The sequence below is a fragment of the Mauremys reevesii genome, linkage group 2, assembly GCF_016161935.1.
Source record: "Mauremys reevesii isolate NIE-2019 linkage group 2, ASM1616193v1, whole genome shotgun sequence".
Taxonomy (NCBI): domain Eukaryota; kingdom Metazoa; phylum Chordata; order Testudines; family Geoemydidae; genus Mauremys; species Mauremys reevesii.
In genome coordinates, this window is record NC_052624.1 from 153,813,975 (window position 1) to 153,822,736 (window position 8,762).

The 8,762-nt window shown below is 44.9% G+C and overlaps 1 pseudogene; it reads left to right on the forward strand.

Moving 5' to 3' along the window:
* Window positions 1-5,223: 5,223 nt before the first annotated feature.
* LOC120397298 lies at window positions 5,224-8,373 on the forward strand (annotated as a pseudogene).
* Window positions 8,374-8,762: the final 389 nt, after the last annotated feature.

Sequence of the window (8,762 nt, forward strand, 5' to 3'; positions counted from 1 at the left end):
CTGTGGGTTTAGACAAGGGCAGTGGTTGGCTTCAACGGTTCAAAATGTTTAGAAATGTGCTGCTCTTTCCAATAGAAATTAAAAGATAAAAAAGCACATAAATTTCCAGCGTGTATGAAAAGGCAATTTTTTTATTACTTATATTTAAAAAAAATCAGACTAACAACTATTATGATGTTAGTCTGATTTTTTAAAAATATAAATCATAAAAAGTAAAGGTTGAATTTTGTGTGGATTTACTTCCCAGGCAATTACATTGTAGTCAATCCTAGTCAGTGAAGAATGTGGCCAACTATTTCTGTTGCCTTTTCATACTCGCTGGAAATTTACGTGCTTTTTTAGCTTTTAATTTCTATTGGAAAGAGCAGCACATTTCTAAACATTTTGAACCGTTGAAGCCAACCGCTGCCCTCGTCTAAACCCATAATTTTACAATATCCCAATCCTTGGAAAGAACTCCCTGTACAATACCTTGGAATGCCTCTATAACACGATCTCCCTTGAGCTAATCCACTGTTGTAGTTTAACCAAAAGGCGGAAGGAGTGTGATTCTAGTGCCCCACTCTGTTAGAATTAAGAACTACAAATGCTAAAGAATAAATACCTTCCATTGTTTGCAGTGTTGTTGCAACCCTGTTGGTCTCCCAGGGTATTAGAGACGTGAAGTAGAGCTCCGTGTAGTTCAGAAGCTTGTCTCTTTCACTAAGGGTACATCCATACTACCCGCCCGGGTCGGCGGGTAGCGATCGACTTCTCAGAGTTCGATATATCGCGTCTCATCTAGACGCGATATATCGAATTCCGAACGCGCTCCCGTCGACTCTGGAACTCCACCACCGCGAACGACGGTGGCGGAGTCGACGGGGGAGCCGCGGACTTCGATCCCGCGCCGTGAGGACGGGTAAGTACTTCAGACTAAGGTACTTCGAGTTCAGCTACGCTATTCGCGTAGCTGAACTTGCGTACCTTAGTTCGAACCCCCCCTAGTGTAGACCAGGCCTAACAGAAGTTGGTCCAATAAAAGATGTTGTCTCGCTAAAGACCCAGCTTGTCTCGCTAAAGAATAAACACAACTGCTGTCTTTCCTTCCTGTCTAACCTGACAGCAAGATACTAATACTGTGTACAGAATATTCCTTATATTTCACTATTTACCTATCTCCTCCTAGGGTAACCAGATAACAAGTGTGAAAAATCCAGACTTTTGGGGGGTAGGTGGGTATAGTTGCCCATATAACACGAAGCCCCTTGCAGTCTGTACTTTAAGAGCACAATTGGCAGTGTCATGGCTTCTTTAAGGAGCACTGGCTGGTAGCAGCTCTCCTCCCAAAAGGCTGTCATGATGGTAAGGATTGTTTGTACTTAGTAGTTCCCTCTGGCCCCATAATCCCTGTATCCTCGTAACCCCATGCTATGGCAAGGGGTGTTATAGAAGTTGCTACACTAGCCCTAATCATCCTGGGGATTCCTCCATGCCAAGGAAATACTCAGGCAGCTGGTGAAGATGGTTTTTAGCCTGATTTTTATTGCCAAAGTGGTACAAAGCAGACAGAAAAGCGACCAGGATCTAGCCCACGAGATCTTTCCTCTGAAGATTTCAAAGTTCTTCCCAAACATTAAAGACAAGTTCATATTATTATACCCATTATACAGACAGGTAAACTGGGCCACAGAAAGGTTAACTGTGATCAGGAGGCTAGCAGAACAGAGCTGGACATTGTCAATCTAAATGGATTCTCCTGTCTCTCCTTTTTTCCATCTGCATCCTTGGTTTTTGGACATTTGGTCAGAGGTTTATGGAAGCCTTATCAGCAGCTCCAACAATAACCACAAGTTTGACATCATTGTGCAAGACCTAGTAGTTATAATGGTAAAGGATCCAAAACAAGAGAGAATAAGGATGGTTTTATGGCTAAGGCATGGGACTGGGACTCTAGAGACCTGGGTTTAGTTCCTCAGTCTACCACAAGCTTCTTATGTGACCTTGGGAGAGACATTTGACCACTCAGTTCCTCATCTGTAAAATGGGTATAAATAATGCTTCCTTTGTCTGCCTTGTGGATTTAGGGTCAGGGGTTGTCTCTTATTCTGTGCTAGTAGAGCACCTAGCACAGTAAGGTCAGATCAAACTCCAATTTACAGGCTGGGAGCACTGTACGTCTCACTGTAAATGTAGAGCATAATAAGCACTCTGTGTGGCAGAGCTTGGCTATCCTTTCATTGGAGGGGGTAACGGCACTATGAAATGCCCATGGTCAAAAGAATAACATGGACATCAGATGCTAGGAATTAATATGATATCAGCTATGTCTCAGTGTTCTACAATTAGAGTCTGAAAAGGAATCTTACCAGGAAAGCGATGAAGCTCTAATACTTGAGTCATTTAATGTTGGCACAGCTCTAAGGAATATACCGCAAACTGCACTGGCAGGGCAAGGAATGTTCTAGATGGTCTAACAGCTCTTTTAAATCTCTGGTTGCGTTGATTCTAGCATATGGAATCCACTTATTAAAGCTACCAGCTGAACCTGCCTTAATTTTCATACACGGGCTGCCATTTTGAAGGTTCACAGGTCTTTGACGGTGAAGGCCAGGAGCTGACTTAGGCCAGACAATGTGGCGATAGAGATAATAATAAAAAGCTAACAATGCAATATACAAACACACCTGTGCAAAATGAATGTTAGAAACCAGTGTTTCAACATGTTCTACCTGTACATATTTGCTTTATATAATAATACTTAGCTCATATCTGTGGATCTCCAAGCACTTTACAAAGGTGGATAGGTATTGTTACATCTATTTCACGGGTCATTTTACTACCCCGTGACAGAAATCTACAATTATATAATAATGCTACTTTATACTGAACCTCACTGGAAACACAAGTGCTAATTTCTCTCTCCAGTAAGCTGCTAAAACAGATGCACCATGCATTATCAAAGTGCTACAGAGATGTTTCTCTAGTGCAATTTAGCTCCCACTTACATTATGTTTCAGGCAATATTGTCTTTTGGTATCATCCATTTAAAGAAACACATGATTTCACAGTTAATTTAGAACCATCCCAGATGCTGTTAAATCATTTAGTGGCCTGTTGCCTCTACTGAAATGTTAAATTAGCACAAAAGATTACGGTCAAACATATCCAATGGAAACCTAGTCGGCCAGATCCTGAGCTGGTGTACATCAGCGTAGCTCTATTGGAATCAATGGCGCCCCCCTGTTTTATACCAGCTGAGGATGTATTTACCTTTCATTCGGTTTTTTTCCACAATTTCCACAGCTATTAATCTTTCATTCTACCAGGGCCTGACTCCTTCAAAGCCCAGCTTCTCCCCATATCTGATCCCAGTCTTTTGGACCACAAGTTATCTGAAGCAGGGATTGCTGTGTGTTTCCTTAGTGCCCAACACAGTGCTACCATCATATAATACTAAATAATAATCCCGAGCACCGAGTGGTAAGGTTGAACTCAAAACATAGAAGGGTTGGAGCAGCAGATACAAGGCTTGTCTTTACCTCGTTGTTAGCTGGAGTTACCTCCAAAACAATAAAATCATCTATGATTCTATCATAGAGGATGATTTAGTTGGTGTTGGTCCTGCTTTGAGCAGAGGGTTGGACTAGATATCTCCTGAGGTCCCTTCCAACCCTGATATTCTAGATTCTAATACTGAACCACCACAGAGACATTGTATTAGCAGCACAGAGTAGCTGCAACCCCACTGGATTACTAGCTTGAGCACTGGTAGCACTTGAGTTTCGCCCCACACTCCCACCTGGGTCAGCCAGCTCAAGTTTAAAGTACAGCCTAAGGCAAACTAGAGATTTGCGTGTGTGGACAGGAGCTGGGTTAGGGGCAACACTTGAGTTATATCTCGAGTTAAAACTTCAGTGAATACAAACCCACAGCCCGTATCATCTAGCTCCCAATGGATCCATGGAATGAAGAGACCCATTGATTGTGTCCCAGTTCTGCATGTGGGGCCTGATCTAAAGTTCACTGAAGTCTACGGGAAGAATCCCATTGACTTCAGCAGGCTTTGAATCAGACCCTCAATACTCCCTTATGCGTGGAGGTAGGGGAATATACTTCTGGGATCTTTTCCAAGGCAGGCAGTGGTATTACATCCTACAGGTTAAAGCCCCTTTGTTCATAGGGATATCCAGGGTTTGGCTAGTCTGAATCCCCTCTTGCTTTTCTTAGTTGCCACAGTATGAAAATCTCATTGGATTGGGATAGCTAGGTTCTCATAGAAATGGATTTCCCATCTCTCCCTTTAGTAACTCGGTACTGGAGATTGTGTGTTCACAGAAGATTTGCAAGGATGCCAGCATCCAAAGCATATTTTGCAAGGTTTTCCTGGCATATCTCCTCCCATAGATGTTGTTTTCTTGGACAGAGGAGACCGACATATCTATTTCCTCAGTAATAATTTAGTGGGTTTGCGGTCTTCTGATTTCATAAGTATGCTTTCTTTGATCACAAAAAAACCCTGGTGTCTTATTTTTTATGAAGAAATTATTTTTGTTCATAGAAATATGACACTTTGGGATGGAAAAATCAGAAAGCTCATGGAGATAAATATTGTCTTTGCAGTTAGCTGTTTAAAGCTCTCAATCATTTACCCTCCAAATGGTTATCTGATCCCATTTTTTAAATGACAACATTTTGCCTAGCTGCTCTCCTTATTGCCTGTGGGGAGTGCATCTATGCTTAACTTATCTATCCATGTATCTAGCTCTCATCTGTGTATATAGCATATGGATCTATCTAGATCTCACTGGTATATATAGCTCTAGCTAGCTCTTACCTCTCTGCCCAGCTCTAACCTGTGCCTATAGATCTAGCTAGAACTGGAAAGGAACCTGACAGGTGTTTGGGGATTTTTAAGAGCAAGTTGGATAATGATGGAGATTCCACAACCTCCCTAGACAATTTATTCCAGTGCTTAACCACCCTAACAGTTAGGAAGTTTTTCGTAATGTCCAACTTAAACTGCCCTTGCTGCAAATTTGATCTCACCTGCATAGATAGATCGAGGGATCTATGTAAACCTAATAGTATTTGTATAGTGCCAAGATGTATGGGTGTATGGGGTGCCCAGGGAGGGGTAGTACCTCTGATGGGGGGACTTGTCGTTCCCCTTCGGGGGTAGTCCGTCCACTTTGGTCCCCACCTGTCACTCAGCTCTCACCTGTGGCTCCAAGTAGCTGCAGCATGCGCAGTGGCCACACCCTGGGCAATGGCTTTGACAGGCTGGCCAAACCAGGTGAGTGTAACTGATGGGACTCAAACCCTCAGTGAATTAGGGATATGCCTACCCGCATGTGACGTCAGCTCCGGCAGACTGGGCGAAAGAGATCACTATGATCCAATGGCCAAGAAGGTGGTTCTGCAACACTTTGTGAAAGCGAAGGGCTTGACGAGGCACAAAAGACGCCAAGGCCATCCACTGCAACCAAAGAAGTTACCAGTTGTGACGATTTTTCGTACCATTGGTGTTTGGCTTCTAAGGTCGAGAGAGTGGGATTGCTCCTGTGCAACAGCTCTACCACTTAAAAAGCTTCCACGCACAGGTCCTGTGCAAATCATCAATCATCATCATCATACCACCCAAGTCCCGTGGCGATGGGGGAGAGGCAAAGCGACAGGTGGAGGTTACCACTGGGGGTCGTAGTCCCAATCCTGCACGCAGGCGGCCTGTGGATAGGTGGTCGTCCAGCTCTGTACTTGGGGCAGCAGAGATGCCTGCAGGGGCGGCTCCAGGCCCCAGCACGCCAAGCGCGTGCTTGGGGTGGCCTGCCACGGGGGGCGCTCTGCTGGTCGCTGGGAGGGCGGCAGGCAGGCAGGCAGGCAGCCTTCGGCGGCACGCCTGCGGGAGGTCCACTGGAGCCACGGGACCGGTGACCGGCAGAGCGCCCCCCTCCACGGCATGCCGCCGTGCTTGGGGCAGCGAAATGTCTAGAGCTGCCCCTGGTTGCCCGGCAGCATTCCAGGCATCTGAGCAGCCCTCTTTAGGACAGCACTGCTCACCCTAGTAAGGGAGGGGCCTAGAAAAGGTGGCCTAAAAATTGTCTGCCCTACAACAACTGGCCAGCAAGCCGCGGCTGGCAGTTTAACCCAATCTGCAGCCGAAACCAAAAGAAAAATTTGAGAAAATTTACCATTGGTGTATGGAATGTTCGTACCCTCATGGATTGAGAAGCTGTTGCAAGACCTGAGAGAAGGACAGCTCTCATTGCTCGAGAACTAGCCCACTACAACATCAATATAGCCGCATTAAGCGAAACAAGATTGCCTGGGGAAGGTCTCTTGAGCGAACCAGGAAGTGGTTACACCTTCTTCTGGAAGGGTAAGACTGAGACAGAGGACAGAATACATGGAGTTGGTCTGGCAATAAAAACCTCATTGATGCATCAACTCCCAGACCTTCCAGTGGGTATCAATGAAAGATTGCTGAAACTACGCTTCCCACTAAATGCCAAATGTCATGCCACCATCATTAGTGCATATGCACCCACTCTAACATGCTCTGACAACTCAAAGGAACAATTCTATGAAGATCTCGACAGACTGATCAAGGCCACACCTGTAACAGACAAACTACTACTACTTGGAGATTTCAACGCCCGAGTCGGGGCTGACAACGAGAACTGGAAAGGAGTAACCGGGCCACATGGTGTAGGCAAAATGAACAGCAATGGACTACTCCTTTTGAGCCTTTGTTCTGAAAATGACCTGACCATTACCAACGCTCTGTTTCGACAAGCGGATAAATACAAAACAACGTGGATGCACCCTAGGTCCAAACAGTGGCATCTGATAGATTATGCCATTGTCAGAAGGTGAAACATCCGAGACGTAATGATCACCAGAGTAATGCGAGGCACAGAGTGCTGGACAGACCACAGATTAGTCAGGATGTTTCTCCAACTTTACATCGCTCCCTCTCGGCACAAACGCCCTAAGCATGTGCGACCTACTTTCAACATAGCCAAACTAATGGATGCTCAATGTTTCAACAACTTTCAGAAGAGTCTTGATGACAAACTGACATCCCACGGACAACTGATCGGTACTGCAACTGAAAACTGGGACCAGTTCAAGCAGATGGTGACTGACACAGCAATAACATCTCTTGGACCAAAGAAAAGAACACATCAGGATTGGTTTGATGAGAACCAAGAAGAAATATGCTCAGCTCTGGAAGTAAAGAGAAAAGCCTTTAATCGAATGGCAGAATGATCCCTCCTCAGTCTCCAAACGGGGCCATTTCAAGTACTTTCAGAGCAAAACACAGAAAGACCTCCGTCAGATACAAGACAACTGGTGGGAGAGCAAAGCCAAAGAAATCGAGCACTATGCTGAGACCCACAACTCAAAGATATTCTTCAGTGCTATTAAGACTGTCTATGGACCTTCTAAACTAAGGACCACCCCACTGCTCTCATCAGACAACACAACGCTGATTAAAGATAAAGAAGGCATCAACAAAAGATGGCAAGAACACTTTAGCAACCTTCTCAATAGACCGTCAACCGTGAATAATAACGTCCTCAATGAAATTCCACAACAACCTGCTCTGAAAGATCTTGACTCTCTGCCCATTATAGATGAGATTAAGAAAGCTGTTAGCCAGATGAGTTCAGGAAAAGCTCCTGGAAAAGATGGGATACCAGCAGAGATATACAAAGCAGCAGGTCCAGCAGCACTAGCAGCGTTACACAGCGTGATCATCAGCATCTGGGAGGATGAAAACATACCACAGGACCTCCGTGACGCTACTATTGTCTCTCTTTTCAAGAACAAAGGCAGCAAAGCAGAATGTGGAAATTATAGAGGCATATCCCTCCTCTCCGTTGGAGGGAAAATCATCGCCCGCATCATCTTGAACTGCCTAATAGCCAGTATTTCCGAGGCAAATCTACCTGAAAGTCAGTGTGTTTTTTGACCTGGCCGGAGCACAGTCGACATGGTGTTTGCTGTCAGACAAATACAAGAGAAGTGCATTGAACAGAACATGCACCTGTATGCTGTCTTCATAGATCTGACAAAGGCGTTTGATATCGTCAACAGGGAAGCCCTTTGGACTATTCTAACATGACTTAGCTGCCCAAGAAAATTTGGGTCTAGATTATACGCCTTTTTCATGACAGCATGACAGGCAAAGTATTGTTGGATGGAGCCACATCTGCCCCCTTCAGCATCACCAACGGCGTGAAACAAGGATGTGTTCTTGCTCCTGTCTTATTTAACCTGTTCTTTGCATGCGTCCTCAACCATGCAATGAAGGATCTGGATCGAGGTATATATTTGAAATACTGGCATGATGGTTCACTTTTTGACCTCCGTCGCCTGAATGCAAAGACTAAGACAGTGCAGAAACTCCTTCTTGAGGCACTCTTTGCCGACGACTGTGCCCTCATGGCTCACACTGAAAATGATCTTCAGCACATTGTCAACAATTTTGCTGAGGCCTCGCAACTCTTCAGACTAACTATCAGCCTCGGAAAGACAGAAGTTCTCCATCAACCTGTACCTGGATCAAATGCTTCTGTCCCAAGTATCTCCATTGATGGCACTCAGCTTAAAGGAGTGGAGAACTTTAAATACCTGGGTAGTGTCATATCCAGTGATGGATCCCTGGATAATTAGATCAATGCACGAATATCCAAAGCAAACCAGGCACTTGGCTATCTGCGTGTCAAAGTTTTAAACCCACCACAACATCCGGATGTCAACAAAACTGCTTGTGT